Source organism: Schistocerca serialis, chromosome 1 (assembly GCF_023864345.2).
Source record: "Schistocerca serialis cubense isolate TAMUIC-IGC-003099 chromosome 1, iqSchSeri2.2, whole genome shotgun sequence".
In the NCBI taxonomy this organism is placed as follows: Eukaryota; Metazoa; Arthropoda; class Insecta; order Orthoptera; family Acrididae; genus Schistocerca; species Schistocerca serialis.
The window spans coordinates 1,235,296,439-1,235,316,741 of NC_064638.1; positions in this window are offsets into that span (position 1 = coordinate 1,235,296,439).

Below are 20,303 nucleotides of genomic sequence, written 5' to 3' on the forward strand. Positions count from 1 at the left end.
TCGTGTAATTTTGCCATGGTGGCGGCACATGTGTAGGGGCGAGCATTGTCTTAATGAAAGATGACTTTCTTCCTTGCTAAACCTGACGTTTTTTTGCAATTTGTCCAGGAGGTTAGCATAGTATTCTACGGTAATTGTTTTCCCATTGGGGAAATAGCCTAAGAACAGAATTCGCTTCGCATCCAAGAACACTGATGCCAAGACCCTTCCCGCCGAGGGAATTATGTTTGCTTTCTTTGGTGGAGGAGGGTCAGCATGTTTCCACTATTTTGACTGTTGTTTTGTCTCTGGGGTATAGTTGTGCACCCAAGTTTCATCTGTGGTCACAAACCGGCACAAAAAATCTTGTTCGTTGCTCCTAAAACGGGCAAAACATTGTTCCGATATCTCCATTCTCATGCGTTTTTGATCGAGCGTCAAGAGTCGTGGCACCCATCTTGCAGATAATTTTTTCATTCCTAATTCTTCAGTTAAAATGTGATATACCCTTTCAAATGACATCTGGCAAGCGTGAGCAATTTCACGCACTTCCAATCGGCGATCCTCCACAACCATTTTGTGCACTTTTGCAGTGATTTCTGGAGTAGTGACACATCTTGGTCGACCACTGTGCGGATCATCATGTAAGCTCTCCTGACCAAATTTAAATTCATTTGTCCACTTGTCAACAGTTGAATATGAAGGAGCACAGTCCCCTAGTGTATTCTGGAAATGGGCATGAGTGTCCTTTGATTTCATACCTTTCTTTATGAAGTACTTAATCACTGCTCGAATCTCGATTTTTTTCCATCTATGCAAATCACTACGCGGGATTAGACACTGGACTCGCATTCGGAAGGACGACGGTTCAATCCCGCGTCCGGCCATCCTGATTTAGGTTTTCCGTGATTTCCCTAAATCGCTCCAGGCAAATGCCGGGATGGTTCCTTTCAAAGGGCACGGCCGACTTCCTCCCCCGTCCTTCCCTAAACCGATGAGACCGATGACCTCGCTGTCTGGTCTCCTTCCCCGACCACCCAACCAAGCAACCAACTACGCGGGAAGCACAACAGAGCCACGTCACCGCCACAGCTCTCTTCTAAGAGCACTGACGTGGCACGTGTTTACAGGCAACAGTCCAATGAATATCACGTGAAAATCCTCTCACGGTTATTTCGAGAACTTTTCAAACCAACCTCGTATATAGCCTCAAAGTATAAGAAATCGTAATTTATATATCCTAGTTGTGTAGGGAATATGTTTTTCTGTAGGGAATATGTTTTTCTCATCTGTTACGTACACTGTCTAATAACCTATAAACATAGAGCTCGTATAGTGTATGAGATGATTTACAATTAAATCACTTCACCCGCAGGATATCTCGGAGAACTGTATCAGCTTCAACTTACCTGGACTGCTGGAAATTTCTTATTCGAAAAATAAATGCGAGAAGCGAGAAATGTACAATGTAAAACCTGACCAAAATGCATCGTAAGCGTAGGGAACGCATTTTCCATGTACCGAAGCTTAAACATTAAAACATGGAGACAAAATACATATCGCATAATTGACAAGTAAGAAACTCAGTGTAATATACAAGCAGATTAGACAAAGAGATCAGCCATGGTGACTGTGAAAACACCGTATATAAAAAGATAAATTCACAAATCGTTTAGAGTTATAGTCGCAGGTGAGAGAAGCTGTTTGTAAATGATTTGAATTTACAAATACCTATCACAGAGACGGAGCTCGATCACCACATGCTGTGAATCAACCTAAAGTGAGAACAAAGTCTCAGGATGCTGCACGTGAAGTGCATGTACAGTCGTGCTCAAAAGTATCCGAACGACCTGAATTGCATTTCGCCGGATCCGCATGCAACTCACATAACGCAGCTGTCTAGCAGGTCCTCTAATCGCTCCTTGGTACAGTCGTTTGACTATTGAAAATGGTTCCAACAAGTCACCACTAGAAAACACTGCTCTGTATCGCAATAACTCAAGATGTAAAGTAATAATACGATACTACAAATATCAGGGAACACCTTATCACAGATAAGACTGTCCTTAAGGATTGTGAGCTCGCATTTATTACAATAAATGACATACCTGAAATGTTACCACTCTCATTATTACGTCAGATAGGTAATGCACGTAGTAAGTTCATCTTACTCATGATTTCCTCTTCAAAGTAACATACCGTACTTATTAATTAACACAAAATGACATTAAAAATCTAAGTAATTCACGAGCAGCTAGTTGAGAATATGTATGAACTTCAAATGACACGACGAACCGTCTCGTTCTGCATATGGATTCAAACCCAGGTCATGCAGACTAAGCAAAGATTTCGTGACCGACGGAAACTAACAGTCATCGCTGATTAGGCATACAGAGAGTGATATACCTCGATTTCAGACAGTATGAATTAGCAAATACCAACTTTAAACTACATAACGCAAACATTTTTAACGGACGCGAATTCCTACCCAGCACCTATTGTGCCTGTTAACGAACTACTTGTGATACCTCATACACAAAATACTTACGCAGAGCTATCAGACGAAAAGATCAACCTGTCACAAACTGTGGGAAATTTGTTTTACAACCTTCGTGCCTGGATAATGAGCTTTTTCCTATTTAAGATGCCTGTGAACATTGCTACTTGAGACGATTTAAGACGAAACTAAATTCCTTCAGCTACGACAATGTTTAAAGAAATCGTCTTAACGGCACTAAATCGTGGTTTGTGAATCGTTTACCGGCCGTACTCTGCCGCATTTCGCTGGCTGGACGGCATAAAGCTTACTGACAAATTTCACAAAAGGAAAACAGGGACGACATGTCTCCCATTGGAAGGTCATGTTGTTTTATTTAAATGATTACAAAATCGGGTAACACGAACAGTCAGGTTGTCAGTATAAGGACATTACTGTTGCCAGTATGATGTTGCACTGCCCAGGGCCTGTAATGATAAAGGACCCGTTTAGGTCAGGCATATTTTATATAGAAGCGGAAGAGAGAGCACCACTAAATTCTAATCCGTATGCATTGCATACACACAGAAATTACTGTTACAGTGTACTTACGGAGCCCAATGAGTGAATTGCGTATTTTCCGGTGAGAAAGAGCACTGGCAAACAGTCTTCGCTACATTAGGTTACTTAATTAGGTGTCACTCTGAGCTAGAATTTATGGTCAGCGACTAAGTGTAAGGTCAATGAGTCGGATGCGAGTTTTGCAACTGTGAAATACTTTCCTACACTATAGAAGCGAATATTAAATTTGAACTAACATTGCGAAAATTTTCTACTTGTATAGCTTAGAATGAAAATCTTTCTGTTTATTGCAAAGGAAACAATTGATTTTCTAAAACATTGTCTGTCATACACAACTTGAAACAGGTCATGTCGACCAAATCATATGGAAGACCTGACAGCGACGTGTATCGGAAGGCAGCAAGATCTGCTCATTCTTTTTGATTTCTCTCTCTCTCTCTCTCTCTCTCTCTCTCTCTCTCTCTGTCACACACACACACACACACACACACACACACACACACACACACACACACACACACACACACATTCTTTTTTTTTTTTAATTAGTTTGTTGTGCTCGACCATCGGCGAGGCCCGAAAACGTCTGTGAATGAGTTTCTTAGTTTTGAGTACACTTACGAAAGAAATATAAAAACAACTATGAGAGTTACTGTTTTATGATGCTTAGTTTGCAGTCAGTTCTGAGTATTATTAGTAACTACGCTCCAGTCCCTAAACATAGTTACAGAAATGCGAATCAGACGCATTACGTATTCCAGGCCGTAGCAGCCGCGACTTGGAGACACCAGCTATGGTCACTTCCCAGCCCGCTATAAGATCACATCGGTTCGTCTTCTTCCTACTGGTACTGTAACTGAGATTTGGCAACAAAGCAACGTATGTTTGGCAACTCTGTGATCGACGAGTTACTTCCTTGTGTGCACGGAATTAAGCCTCAAAGTTCAATTGATTTTACCTGTCATTTCCATTGAATAATCTCAGTTATTATCGCTTGAGGTGTAACAAAGGATTGTAAACTTCGGTTTATGAGTTCTAGCCACTATTGGCCTCGTAAGAGGAAGCCGACACATACACCTGTTCGCCAGCTCTGTGGTAAGGTTTTGAACTGTGAAAAAGCTTCTGTTATGGTTCGCAGTTCCCGTCCCACTGACTTCAACGTTTTTACCCCTTCTGTGAAAGAGCTACAAGCAGTCAGATCAAACATCAATAAGGAAATCGCAAGAAAATACTTTCGGCTCATAGTGCAATGGTGAAAAACTTACAATGCTGCACAACAGGTAACGCCTCTTTCCGCTGCTGACCAGCAAATTTTGGGTTTCTAGAAATACATAACTATATTTATGAAATGCCAAATTTGCATACCTCTTGAGTATGACACAGCATACCAATTAAACACAGACCCAATCAAAATCTAAGCGAGTAGTATTTTACAAATTCGTGTCGATAGAGGCAAGCTCGTATACAGATACTCAGTTTCATAAAAACAGATTTTCGTCGTAAGATTATTGTGGGTAGTTTTATTACATTTCTTATAATACAGCTCACAATTTTCGTAAGGTTTCCTTTAGTGTTGTTAAAACAATAGTAAACATGAGAGAGAGATTAATAATCAACGATATATGCGAATTCTCTGATGTTATCTATAACAGTCTGAAAATGCACATGCAGTTTATTGATTACATGCATGTAGAAAACTTGTTCTGAATTAAAGCTGTCAAACAAGTTTTCAAGAAGAATAAAATGCCACTACCAGACGACAGCTAATGTAGAAAATACTTTTCCGACGTATTTTGGCACGATGCGCTCTCCCCATACATATTACAAAAGTTTCAAGATGCATCTGCTACCTGGTTATTTATTATATCTGAAAAGAATAAAATGTCGCAGAAGTTAGCTCTTTTCCCACATGCGACTATTTTGGGTTCAGAAGTGAAGAGAATTATGTTACATGTTACATTAGATTGATAACTTTAGCAGACAGCAGAATTGCGTTTTAAAAATATATAGCAGTGAATGTACTCGAACTCGAGACATCTTATCTACCGCACGCGATACGTAGCATTACCCTACTAGCTGGCACGTAGGTATAACAGCTCAAGAAGTCAAGATCAATTCCTCCAGAACTTCTGCATTCCACAGCGCTGTGGGATAATGCATATGGCCACGTCAATACTTATGAGAGACAAACAGTTATACCTTTTCTTTTGCACTGCACGACGTTTTCAACAAACAGATAGCGCTCAGTAGCTCAAGTGGAAAGGAAAACTTCATATTTCAATTTCTGCATCCTACACTGTTGGCTGTTCTGTGTAGGTGGCAGTTACGTGATTTTATTTCGGTGATCACAAAACAAAGTTGAATGTATGCACTGGGTATCCGAGGCATCTAGTTCATGGTGATTCGGTCAACCAAGTAAAAGAATTTACTGAACATGCTGCAAATTGATACAGGGAGCCTGTGTGTCAGAATTCTCAGCCAGTGTGGCACAACGGCGTTATGATAGAAAATGAGCCAGTGAGGAGAGGATTTGGTGGTCTGTTGGGCTGATGATAGGTTCATATATCTATCGTCTGGGTTCGATTCCAATTTCGGTCAGTGATTTTAGATAGGGAGAGACAGATTCCATTCTATTCTGGCTACACCAAGTGGAGAAGATATAATGACATTGTGGTCTGAAATTCACTTTAAAAATGATATTCCTTCTCTACCAAGTAAACGTTAGTGGTGTGGTGACATATAGAAACTCTATCACTAGTAACCTTTCTTATACTAGTTATTTATTTCTACTAACGAAACAAACGCTATGTAGGATCACAGGACACTTATGCCATCTTTTATCTGAGCTTCTGTATGTCGATAAAATTGGTTCTGAACTGGGAATGCAACTCAGACCGCCCTTAACGCGGAATTTGTTCTCTTCGTGACAATACAGCTCGGCTACAGTTTGTTGTTTGTACAAAACTGCAGATTCCTCAACATCTCCACATATTGCGCGTGAATGGGTTCGAATCATGGCCCGTCACTAAAGATTTCATTACGTATTATCAAGATCTACCACGAGAACACCTATCTGCTGGTGGATAATAATTTCGATGTTTAATGTATTTTCATTCGGTGTCCACACTAACGATGTTTGAGTTTTTGACTCCCAATGAGACACAGAACTATTTGCGAGATCACTGTAAGCTCAAGATGTTATTCCGAGCTGCTGGTGGAGAAAAATTTGGTAGCTGACGTCTCTTTGTGTGTAGTCAACAACGATATGTGTGGAGCTCTATTCCCAGTCAGCACTGAACTCTTTGTCTTATTATTTCTAGTTCAAACATGCTCACATGTCGCTGCTGGTGCAACAAACCCATATTTAACGTTCGTTTTCTCTAGAATATAACAGCGATAGGTGCCGGGTTGGAGTCCAGGGAAGGAAAAAATTAATGTTTCGTCTCGTCACTTCAGTTAAAACATCTAGCTACTGCCAAGAAAATGCGATATGTCACAGTTGATTGTGCTTCGATATCTATCTTATTAGGTTCTGGGTTCCAATCCCTGTCCAACACAAAGGTTTACCTCACGACATTTCCAGTAAGTTACTTGTTAAGAAGCAATATTTAACATCTCTCGTAGTTCGTTAACAGGGACAATAGGTGCTGGGTAGGAATTCGCGTCCGTTAAAAATGTTTGCGTTATGTAATTTAAAGTTGGTGTTTGCTAATTGATACTGTCTGAAATCGAGGTATATCACTCTCTGTATGCCTAATCAGGGATGACTGTTAGTTTCCGTCGGTCACGAAATCTTTGCTTAGTCTGCATGACCTGGGTTTGAATCCATATGCAGAACGAGACGGTTCGTCGTGTCATTTGAAGTTCATACATATTCTCAACTAGCTGCTCGTGAATTACTTAGATTTTTAATGTCATTTTGTGTTAATTAATAAGTACGGTATGTTACTTTGAAGAGGAAATCATGAATAAGACGAACTTACTAGGTGCATTACCTACCTGATGTAATAATGAGAGTGGTAACATTTCAGGTATGTTATTTATTGTAATAAATGCGAGCTCACAATCCTTAAGGACAGTCTTATCTGTGACAAGGTGTTCCCTGATATTTGTAGTATCGTGGTATTACTTTACATCTTGAGTTATTGCGGTACAGAGCAGTGTTTTCTAGTGGTGACTTGTTGGAACCATTTTCAATAGTCAAACGACTGTACCAAGGAGCGATTAGAGGACCTGCTAGACAGCTGCGTTATGTGGGTTGTATGCGAATCCGGCGAAATGCAATTCAGGTCGTTCGGATACTTTTGAGTATGACTGTACAAGAAAAGGCGAAAAGACACGACTTTACCGAACTTGGATGTTATCAAGTATCCAAATCTTATGAATGCAACTGAAATGTTCGTTGCTTGCTGCAGTCTCACCATTACACAGAGGGTTGCTGGTTGAAAGCGTTCACGTCAAACATAAAACAAATGTTTGAATATTGCTTGTTACTGCGCACTGACCGCAGCGAATGATGGAACGAGTGTCGACACGAGAGTGTCTTTGTACCGTGTGGTTGTGATTGAACGTCACTACTCAGAGAGGTCCAGTTTAAAAAAAAAAAAAAAGTTCAAATGCGTGTGAAATCTTATGGGACTAAACTGTTAAGGTCATCAGTCCCTAAGCTTACACACTACTTAACCTAAATTATCCTAAGGACAAACACACGCCGGCCGGGGTGGCCAAGCGGTTAAAGGCGCTACAGTCTGGAACCGCGCGACCGCTACGGTCGCAGGTTCGAATCCTGCCTCGGGCATGGATGTGTGTGATGTCGTTAGGTTTAAGTAATTCTAAGTTCTAGGGGACTGATGACCTTAGAAGTTAAGTCCCATAGTGCTCAGAGCCCCTTGACAAACACACACACCCAGGCCCGAGGGAGGACTCGAACCTCTGCCGGGACCAGCCTCACAGTCCGTGACTGCAGCGGCCTTAGACCGCTCGGCTAATCCCGCGCGGGCAGAGGTCCAGTGTGGGCTGTAAATGTCATAAGGCAGCGAAATTGGCTAGATATTCTACCTCGTTAATGCGGAACCGATCTCCACTAGAAAAAAAAGTTCCTATTTTGGTTGCATATCTGAAGCTGTGAATGCAAGAAAGACGTATATAAATGTTTCTGTATGTAAAAGCTTAGGAACGGGACATTGGCATAAAAGGTCAAACAAGTGAGAAAGGTTTTATGCTGATTTTATTATTAACTGCCACTTACAAAATTTGTTCAGTATGAGTACCGGAGACTGCGACGATGTTGTACAACGCCAGATTTACACCTGGCGGTAGAAAATTTGAACTAAGTTTTTTATAGCTTAAATCGGTTCAGAATTATCATATTGGCATATCTGCCAAGTTTTGATGCCATGATTGCAGCCCGCACTGGACTACCATGACTAGCTGCACTTTAATTATAACCACCTGGTATTTCACACGCAAGATGCTCAGTGTTCTCATTGGCCGGTGTAGCATCCGCGTGATATATAATTTTTTACACTTTCAGAAACAGTATAACAATAATTAGATTAAAAGTCTGTATTCGTTGGTTATCTTCAATGATATATAATTAAACGTCAACTACGTTACTTTTGCAGATACAGTTAGTCACACAATAGCCAAGACAGGCTGTATGGATAAGGAATCTCATCAGCATACTTCACATATTAACTTTCGCAAATTCCAAACAATTATAAAAGCATTTTTTCCTCAGAAAAGATATCGTTACAAAAAATGAGTACAGTTAACGTTCCTAGATACAAATGAGAAGTGTCTCTCTTTTGATTTACATCAGTTGAATGAGCCAATAAGTTCTTCCCAACAGCAATATAACGGATTACCATGTTCCTGGGCGTCGTACACCGCCGATCTAAGGCTCTTAGACATAGAGAATGAACGGCACAAATTGCAGGACACATTCCTCACAAGTAGGCGAAGAAATTGTGTCGTGTGAAATTGGGCCTGGATACGCTTTGTTTCCATGTTTCAAATCATTTTCTCCAACTCATTAATCATGGGAAACGCACACGAACAGAAAGCACCAGCACACCACATGCAACTCTCTCACAAGAGATGTTCAATATACCCTCCGTGCGCAATAATACATGCATAAACCAGCCGCCGTAGTGAATCTCGAGCCGGCCGCTGTGGCGTAGCGGTTCTAGGCGCTTCAGTCCGGAACCGCGCTGCTGCTACGGTCACAGATTCGAATCCTGCCTCGGGCTTGGATGTGTTTGATGTCCTTAGGTTAGTTAGGATTAAGTAGTTCTAAGTCTAGGGGACTGATGACCTCAGATGTTAAGTCCCGTAGTACTTAGAGCCATTTGAACTATTTGAAGTGAATCTCCGATGGACTGATACATCCATAGAGTAAATGAATTTTATCCATAGTGGATGCTGTTGAACTCCGTGGCTGTCCCTTTATAGGGTGTAGAAAAATTTCCGCTACCAGTCACAATAAAAGGTTATTTATTTGTCGCACGACCGGTTTCGAGCTTGCACCCATCCTCAGGTGTTTATACATTCGTGTGCACTGGTCGCGTGACAAATAAATAACGTTCTATTGTGACTGCTAACGAAAATTTTTCTACGCCCCATCCATAGAGTATTGCGTATGGTTTCGCAGCCTTCCATAATACGGCAAAGAGACTCTGAACATCTTGTACTGGGGTACCGTACACAAAGGGTTTCAAATGTCCCCACAAATAAAATGCCCCACGTTCCCGAAGACGATGATCAATGGCTCCAACAAACGTTTTCCTGTCGGGGCGTCTTCGTCCTGGAAATCTCCCCCGGTAAAAACGCTGTGCGCGAGCGCCATGGCCGTCAATTAATTCATACATCAACTGGGCATCTGTCATCTCTGCGTTTGTGTACACTGCCACTGCACGAGACAAGTCTGTGACTAAGTCCAAGTAGTAACCCGTGTGTCTGCAACGCACGTACCGATCGCTAGAACAGATGATGTTACCTGTAAACAAGCAGTGACACACATAAAACAAAACATTGGCGGTGCGCAACGTAACCAGACGTCACCAAGAGTGGAAGTTCCCCACGATTGTAACATTCTGTTCTTGTGTGTTTCCCAGGCTTGATGAGTTGGAGAAAACGAGTTGTAACCTGCAAACAAAGCGTTTCCAGACTCATCTTGGTAGAACAAAATTCCTTCGTCTACGTATGAGGAATGTGTGCTGCAATTTGTGCCGTACATTTTCTTACACCCTGTATAATGCGTAATTAAGCGGAGCAGTCGCGAATTTTGTCCTGCTCGTTGTCAGGCCAGTGCCAGAAAAGGTGAAGACTGAAGATTAGAAACTGTGACATCGTGACAGACAAATAATAAACGTAATTCAATCAGTGATACTGATATAAATGGTTCTACAGGCTTCTGTGCTTCAAAGACTAATAACTGAACACACACACACACACACACACACACACACACACACACACACACACGCATGCACACGCACTTAAAACGCACACCGCAAGTATTGCGGAAATCGAAATTGCTTTTGACGTGCGGTTTTCACAGAATGGATTGGTAGTCAGGGGCTGCTTTTTGTTAGCCAATAAACGGATACTAATTATACTTAGAAAGCGTATTTTTTGTGCAAACATACACTATTTTTAAAATGGAACAATGATCATTGACATTAACAGACTAAAACTAGGGTAAATTAGCATGTCAGTGGTGTTGGTTGCAGGATTATAGTGCGGGTCATTTTCGAGATATCGTGTTTTGAAAAGTTTCCACTCCGTCACTTGTTTGTGCCATTCAACCTGCGTTGTTGCTAAGTATGATGTTATGTTTGCTTACAATGTGCCTGTGCGTTCTTGTGTGCATTACGACTTTTTAGTCAATGTGTAACACAGTAGCAGTAGCTCGCGAGTGGACGATGGGATTTCCAACGCAAAAAAAGCCGACATGCTCATGGTGTGTAGAGACTGTAGGAAAACGCAGTTTATTCTTGCACGGTGTATGTGGCATGATACCCCGATGGGCGTCAACTATCTCGGCAATTATTTATCAACGTCTTCAACCACTTACGCGAATGTGGTAGTGTTCCAAGATGGCCGCCGAGTAAGTGACGCCAGAAACCATTTCCAGAAAGTTAAGTGATTTAGACAGGAATATAATTTAGTTTAACGCTGACAACAAATTAAATACGTGCATTAGTGTATCGTTTAGTCTTGCCGTTAAAGGTTTGACTTTTCTTTGCGTATTTTTTCAGAAAACACGAAAAGATCGTAACTTCGCGAAGTCGCGCTTAGGCTTAAATTTTGTAAACGTGTTTGTTTCTTGTTTCAAGGTAATTTAACTAGTTTCTCGGTAACAAATAAGTAAACTACCGTAAATAGCGTATAACTTCATTGTTTTAATACAGATTTCAGAAAAACAGCGTAACTTTATATCAGAAACTTGCCTATATACATTTGTTTATAGGCCTAATTCTCGTAACGTTTTTGGAGAATCAAAGTTAAAGTATCTCGTTTAATTGTCCTTTTTTCATTCCATAGAGTGAAATATATAATAAATAGCGTATACCTTCGTTGTTTTCATACAGATCTCAGAAAAACAGCGGAATTTTAAATCAGAAACTTGCTTATATACATTTGTGAATAGGCTTAATTCTTGTAACGTCTTTTTTGATTTTCGGTAATTTAATTGATTTGTTCTAGCTAAAGTATTATTTTTGCCATGGGTGAGAAGTGCTTGACTTGCCGTAGAATTGTTAGTTCCGGGGTTTGGTGTGATGGATGCAGTAGTTTTTTTCACTGGGGGGACTGCAGTGGCGTGGGTGTTGGGAAAGTGGATCAGGTTCATCAGTGGTTATGTAGGATTTGCAGCAGAGATAGGAAGATAGTGGAACAGGAGGGGAAAATTGCTGCCCTTCAGGCTGAGCTAGATCAGGCTAGGGAAGATCTGGACAGGTTAAGGAGGGAGAAGGGCAAAGAGAGGTGGGAAGTGGCAACAGGTAGCAGAAAGAACAGGCCTAGAGCTAAGCCTGACAGTTTTGTGGTGAATGTCAAAAATAAGTTTGACCTGTTGCTTCAGTTAGAAACTGATGAGCCTCAAGCAAAGGTAGGTGTAGACAGGACACAACAAACTTTCAATAGGAAATTGAAAAAGAATGTAGGAAAGTCATCGAAAAGGAAGAAAGTTTTGTTGTTAGGCAGTTCTCATGCCAGAGGTGTAGGCCAACTTCTGCAGGAGGAATTAGGACCAGAATACCAGGTCACAAATTTTTTCAAACCAAGTGCTAGTCTGGATCAGGTGACAGAGGATTTAGGTTCACTCTGTAAAGGATTTACCAGGGAAGACACCGTGGTTATTGTGGGAGGGCCAGGGAACAGCATCGACAGAGATCCTGGATACAGTATAGAGTGTTACCTGGTAAAGATTGCGTCGGCATCGAGACACACCACTGTTGAATTTGTATCTGTCCTGAGACGCCATGACCGGCCTCATTTGAACTCTTCTGTTGGGAGAGTTAATTTGGAGTTGGAACGGCTGCTTGGGTCGGGTGCGGGGGCTCATATTGGTGTGGTTCCTGTTGATTATCTCAGTAGGTGGGACTATACCAGCCACGGCCTACATCTCAACAGGAAAGGGAAGGGGAAACTGGCTGGGGTAATAGCAGGAAATTTAAGGGGGGGAGGCACTGCCATGAATGGTAAAATACCAGTGGTTACAGGTGTTGGAGCAGCACCTTTTTTTAGGATAGGTAAGACAGAAAGATGTCAAGTTCTACGAGAGGTCAGGATTGAAACAAATCTTCAGTTTAGGAAAGAAATTAAACAGCACAATTCTAGCCCATTGGATCACCAATCACAGCTATCAATTATAAATTTTCACCAATCACCAGAAATTTTATCTCCACCAAGTTGTACCTCAGTCCTAGGTAATTGCATTGATGAATTAAAGTCACCCAACCCAATTGACATAATCTGCCTCTCTGAACACCATGTGACCACTGGTATGGGAACTAGGCCTAAGCACAATGAGAAACTCAGACAGGAGAGTACTGCAAATGTTGGAATAAGGAAAGGTTCTCATAAAAGTATAATTAAAAATAATGTAAGTATATTTCATCAAAATATTGGGAGTTTAAAGAACAAAGTAGATGAGCTTCTGGTTTGTTTAGAAGATTTAGAAGCTGAGAATGAAATAGATATACTATGCCTGTCTGAGCATCACATTGTTACTGATATGGATAAGGTAAATGTAAATGGTTATAAGCTCTCTGCACATGTAATGAGAGAAAATATGGAGAAAGGAGGAGTTGCCATATATGTCAAAAGTTATCATTGTGCAAAAAGTATAGAAACAAAAAAGTTTTATGTAGAGAAACATATAGAAGCATGTGCCTGTGAGCTTAAATTAAATAAAGGCACATTTATAATTGTAACTGTATATAGGTCCCCATCAGGAAATTTTCATCTATTTCTGAAAAAATTGGACTCCTTGTTGTGCTATCTGTCAGACAGGGGGAAGCAAATTATTATTTGTGGGGACTTCAATTTAGATTCTCTGAAAGAGGGTAATAGGAAAAATGACCTTGAAGTATTACTCGGTTCTTTCAATTTGACACCCGTTACTGATTTTCCTACTCAGGTGGTAAAGGATAGCAGCTCACTGATAGGTAACTTCTTTATAGACCAAGATAAGTTTAACCAGATAAATGCTCAGCCTGTTGAGAATGGTCTTTCTGATCATGGTGCACAGCTAGTTACAATATATGTCATAGCTCCATTCAGCAATACTAAACAGTCCTCCAAAGTAGTACGTTCAGTCAACGGTTTAACAATTGCAAATTTCGGGGAAAGACTACAGCAGTTACACTGAGATGAGGTGTACCGTGAACCTGATGCCAATTTAAAATATAATTTATTTAATGACATTTTTGTAAATGCATTTGAAAACTGCTTCCCCAAGAAAATAGTTAAATATACTCGTAAGAAACCTTGTAACAAACCATGGCTTACTAAGGGTATAAAAATATCTTGTAACCGGAAAAGGGAAATGTATCTGACAGCAAGAAAGAGTAGTGACCCAGAAACTATCAAAAATTATAAAAATTACTGTGTTATATTAAGAAAAGTTATTAAAAAATCCAGGAGTATGTGTATCATGTCTGAAATCAGCAACTCTGATAGTAAAATTAAAACAATTTGGAATATTATTAAAAGAGAAACAAGTCAACCAAGAGCAGAGGAAGACAGTATTACCATCATATTGAATGAAAACTTTACGAACAAAAAGTCAGAAGTTGAAAATATTTTTAATAATCATTTTCTAAATGTTGTGGATATAGTAGGATCCAGGTGTTCATTAGAAGATGCTAGGCTGTTAATGGAAGAGGCCATACCTATGCAATTTGATACAATTGAAATCTCACCCACTTCTCCCTCTGAAATTAGGAAAATAATAAACTTGCTTAAAAGCAAAAACTCACATGGAATTGATGGCATTTCCTGCAAAATACTAAAAGCTTGTTCTCAACAGATAAGTAAGATTCTCAGCCACCTGTGTAATAGCTCTCTGGAACAGGGCATTTTCCCTGATAGACTGAAATATGCTATTGTTATACCTTTGCATAAAAAGGGGGATAGATCTGATGTCAACAATTACCGTCCAATCTCCCTTCTAACAGCTTTATCCAAAATTTTTGAGAAAGTAATGTATTCAAGAGTAGCTTCACATATCTGTAAAAATGAAGCACTAACAAAATGTCAGTTTGGTTTCCAGAAAGGTTTTTCAACAGAAAATGCCATATATGCTTTCACCAGTCAAATTTTGAATGATCTGAATAACCGAACACCACCCATTGGGGTTTTTTGTGATCTCTCAAAGGCTTTTGATTGTGTAAATCATGAAATTCTGCAAGACAAGCTCAAGTATTGTGGCATGAGTGGGACAGTGCACAAATGGTTTAATTCGTACCTAACTGGAAGAGTGCAGAAAGTTGAAATAAGTAGTTCACGTAACATGCAAAGATCAGCACATTCCTCAAACTGGGGAACTATCAAGAATGGGGTTCCACAAGGGTCAGTCTTGGGTCCTTTGTTGTTCTTATTATATATTAATGACTTGCCATTCTATATTCATGAAGAGGCAATGTTAGTTCTCTTCGCTGATGATACAAGTATAGTAATCACACCTGAGAAACAAGAATTAACTGATGAAATTGTCAATACTGTCTTTCAGAAAATTACTAAGTGGTTCCTTGTAAACGGACTCTCACTGAATTTTGATAAGACACAGTACATACAGTTCTGTACAGTGAATGGTATGACGCCATTAATAAATATAGACCTTAATCAGAAGCATATAGCTAAGGTAGAATATTCCAAATTTTTAGGTATGTCCATTGATGAGAGATTAAATTGGAAGAAACACATTGATGATCTGCTGAAACGTTTGAGTTCAGCTACTTATGCAATAAGGGTCATTGCAAATTTTGGTGATAAACATCTTAGTAAATTAGCTTACTACGCCTATTTTCACTCATTGCTTTCATATGGCATCATATTTTGCGGTAATTCATCACTGAGGAATAAAGTATTTATTGCACAAAAGCGTGTAATCGGAATAATAGCTGGAATCCACCCAAGATCATCCTGCAGACATTTATTTAAGGATCTAGGGATATTCACAGTAGCTTCTCAGTATATATACTCTCTTATGAAATTTGTTATTAACAACCAAACCCAATTCAAAAGTAATAGCAGTGTGCATAACTACAATACTAGGAGAAAGGACGATCTTCACTATTCAAGATTAAATCTAACTTTGGCACAGAAAGGGGTGAATTATACTGGCACTAAAGTCTTTGGTCACTTACCAAATAGTATAAAAAGTCTGACAGATAACCAACAAGTATTTAAGAAGAAATTAAAAGAATTTCTGAATGACAACTCCTTCTACTCCATAGAGGAATTTTTGGATATAAATTAAGAAAAAAAGAAAAAAAAAACAAAAAAAAAATAAAGAAAAACAAAAAAACACAAAAAAATAAAGTTGTTATATTAACTTAAGTATGTTGTTAAATTAACCTAATTATGTCATGTATTGGAAAATTCAACTCGTTCCACATCATTACGAAATATCGTATTCATGATCCATGGAACTAGTATTAATCTAATCTAATCTAATCTAATCTAACACACCTAGACAATTAACAGAAAGAAACAAGTGACGGCAGAAGAGGCAGAAATTAACGTCCTTGTTGCTGTTGCATTTGATCCGCACGTTAGCTCCTGCGTAATCGCTGGAGGAAGTTACATGAGTCAGGTAAGTGCCCTACACATTCTCCATCGACATTGGTTCCATCCCTATCACGTCTCTCTCCATCAAGAGCTGCGTGGAGACGATTACGAGAATAGTATTAACTCCTGTTCTTCGGCATAAAGGCAGGATGTATCGTGTGTCGTGTTCACTGATGAAGCCACTTTTACCAAATAAGCCCAGGTAAATCGCTGAAACATGCACTGTTGTGCTGTTGATAATCCCCATTGACTTCAAGTGGAACTTCAGCGTCCGTGGAGTCTAAACGTGTGATGTGGGATACTCTACCATCAGCTCATAGGAACATACGAGGGGCGTTTGAAAAGTCCATGCAAAGTCCGAGAAATGGCACCTCCAGCGCGTATCGAGGTCATGTTTCATTAGTAGCATCTTTGGAAAGAACGAACACCAAGTTTCAGCCGTATTGGTCTATTACTTTGTGTTTGACATTCGTGTGAATCAAGGAAGTCGAGTGATTGTCAAAAAATGGACGAAAAAAAAAAGAATTTCGTGTGGTGATGAAACACATATGTAACGTAGCAGCGATGGTGAGGCACGTTAAAATCTTTGACCAGAGAACCTATTATCGTGGTTAGTCTGCGCTTGACCGCGCGAGTGTTGCGAGCAGTTCGCTAGTAGTCGTCGTGGAGTACAGTTGCGAGCAGTCTGTCAGTGGGCAGTCTGTGAGCAGTGCAGTATGTCAGTAGTAGCAGCCCAGTGCGGTTGTGTGATGTAGTCTGTCGGCAGTAGTGGTCTAGTCCTGTCACGGTCGCGAGCGGGACGCAGTCGGCGAGCGTCGACATGGCATTCTGGTCAAGATGCTGAATGAGGTATATTGTTAATTAAGGTAATCATCAGATAATGTAAAGTTTATTGTAGTTAATTTCCAACAAGTGCCCCAATAATAATTTTGATTTCAAAGCAATTTTTACAAAAAAAAATTTATTTTATTACGATTTCCTTTATTTCCCTTAAAGAAAAGTTTCAGTTAAATTAAAAAAAAAAATTATTATTTGCAATGCAGTTCCTCCAAGCCGTGCGCAACAATAAGAGCAGAAATTTGACAAGCAGTTTCAATGAGGTAAGAATTTAATTCTGATTTTTTTGCACAGGGCCAAAGACGGATATTTCGGTTTAATTGAATTTCATTGTCACTGAAGTTTCATTAGCACTGAATTGTTTTTCATCATTTTCGTGACAGCTTATACTTTCAGTCAGATTGCGATTCTCATTTTTATTGTCATTAAATTTAATTGCTGGGGAGGTTACGCTTGGGTCCCATTCATTTATTATTTCTGTCTTTAAAATTTCAGTGGAGAGGTTACACTTAGCGCAATGTCCATTAGCATTCTTAAATAATATTGTCATTTATAAAATTTTTGTGGGGAGGTTACACTTGGCGACACCCAGTCCAGGATCGTATTTCGTTGAGAGTCTTTTGAGCGACAGTCAGATATCTGCTCTTATTTGCTTAAATATAATTAGGATTTGGCGCAACGCTTTTATTAACTTGTGACTTTCTTTCTACAGGTCAACGGCAATTCGTTGCTCTGTTGTATTTGTGTTGCTTTTGCATTGTGCTTATTTATTTTGTGAAAAATTTTGACTATTGTAAAAATGCCGCGAAAGACTGTGAATAGTGTATCGCGAGGTATTATGAATGAAATTACCGACTCAAACAACTTTACCGATAGGACATATGACACGCAGTGTAATGATGACAATCCTGCGTTCACTAACAATCAGTGCATTCCAACCACTAGTGATGACTTTTACCCTGATAATGAACAAACGAACTCAATTGTCTCGTCTGTTAATTTGACGACAATTGATGACGCAGAACGCTCTATTGTAATGAGCGCTGCCCAGCTTAACACACCCGATTTGGAAAACTCAAGTAACGTACAGACAAATTTGTCTAATGAAAATGAACAGGATACTCAAAGTACGACGGATCTATTTAATTCCGAAATAGTGTCTGACAATGTACATTCGACTGATAAACCTTTTTGTAAATTACAGAATGACCAAATGGTCACACAAAGCGAAACAATTCCAGTTCCACCATTAATTAGCACAGAGAATAGAAATGCTAATTTTGGCTCAGATCAAATTATGGCACTATTGCTGCAACGACTTAACCAAATTAATGAAAAACAAGACAAACTTAGTGAACAGGTCAAACAAGATAACGAAAATCTCTAACAGCACTTAAATGAAAAACTTGACAATAATGCCGAAGATCTCAAACAACTTAGGGAGCAGAACAAACAGCTTAATGAAAAATTAGACGACAATTCCAGACAGTTAAATGAAAAATTAGACGACAATTCCAGACAGCTTAGTGAACAAATTAGAGCCGTTGCCGCGCAGTGCCATGACACTAAGGAACAGTTGCGCGTGGAAATTGAGGCTTGTTCACAAAAAAATAGCGAAGAAATTAAGTCTGTTGCGCAAGAATTAAGATAAATGCAGACAGCCGCAACAGAAACACTCAGAGACGAAATTAGCGGAGTCGCTAAACAGTGCTCTGAAAAAGCTACACAATTACGGGATGAGTTTAAAGCAATGACGGTAGAACTTTCGCGCACAATGGACGCAAAGATAGACGCGAAATTCGAACAACAGAATACTCAGATTGACGAACGCTTTAATCTTCACATACAAAACAGTGATACGCGTTTCCGCAAATTTATTCAAGATCAAAACAAAGTAAAACGACAAGTCATGGAAACAATCACTGCACAAAGACAAGAAGACAAACGTAAAATGTTCGCGAAAGCGAAGACGTATGTAGACAATAATATTACTACAGTGTCCGACAAAATTAATACCATAGAACAGTTGAACGCGGAATTACGGGATGAAATTTCTGACCTTAAATCAAAAACAGATACACACACAGTAAATATTCAAACAGTGACAGACAGATTCGAACAATTAGAACTGACACAGGATTGCGATGTCATCAAAGCTGATGTTAAAAAACTGAGCGAAACTACGCGTAAGTTTCAAAAACAGATTAATGCGTCTGATTCTAAAACCGATGATCAGGTTAAAATACTGACTGAAAAATGTGATGAATTGGCCAGTCGTATTGATGTATCGAAAATACTAATGACAATAAATCAGACGATACTGCACCGGTTTCATTTAACCAAACACCTGAATTTCAAAATTTACAGCAGACAATTAATGAGATCGATTCGTCTAACAACACGTTACGTAGGAAGTTGTCAAATTTACAACAAGAAGTAACAGAGATGAAAAACATTTCAGTTAATAACATACCACAACAGACGCCACTTTATGAACATTTGTCAGACTCACGCAGCGTGTATAATGTGAGCAATTTACAGCAACTACGCGACTTAAAATCCGAAAAGCCACGCGACTTAAAATCTGAAAAGCTACGCAACTTGAAATCCGAAATGACACAGACGAACAGATTCACACACAAACCTGAACGTGTTATCAAACTGAGTGACGAGAACGTAGATTTCGAGCAATTTGCATTTGTAAGAAAATCTAAGGAATTTAATAATGACAGCGTACAGGTACACGCTTTGCACTGTATACGACAATTTATCTTTGTACATTCACCGCTATTACCTGTAATGCAGAAACTAGCTTTGAACCAGAGGCGACAATTTGCTATTGTATTTTCATCAGCATTACGTATTATGCAGAAACTGGAATTAGCAAGAATACAGCGATTTACTTTTGAATTTATACCGCTATTGCCTGTAACGCAAAAACTAAAATTTATTTGCAGTGCGTAATAGACCTCAGGGGATTCATTACGCTTTAATGAATATGTGCCGTAGCGAGCATAGGGCCCCGAGCTGTAGTAGTGCTGTTTCATCTTTAGTTTTCTGCACTGCTGCCTTTTCTTCTACTATCCTTTATATCTATCAAAACTGCTCTTTAACTATTGCTCTATCTAGA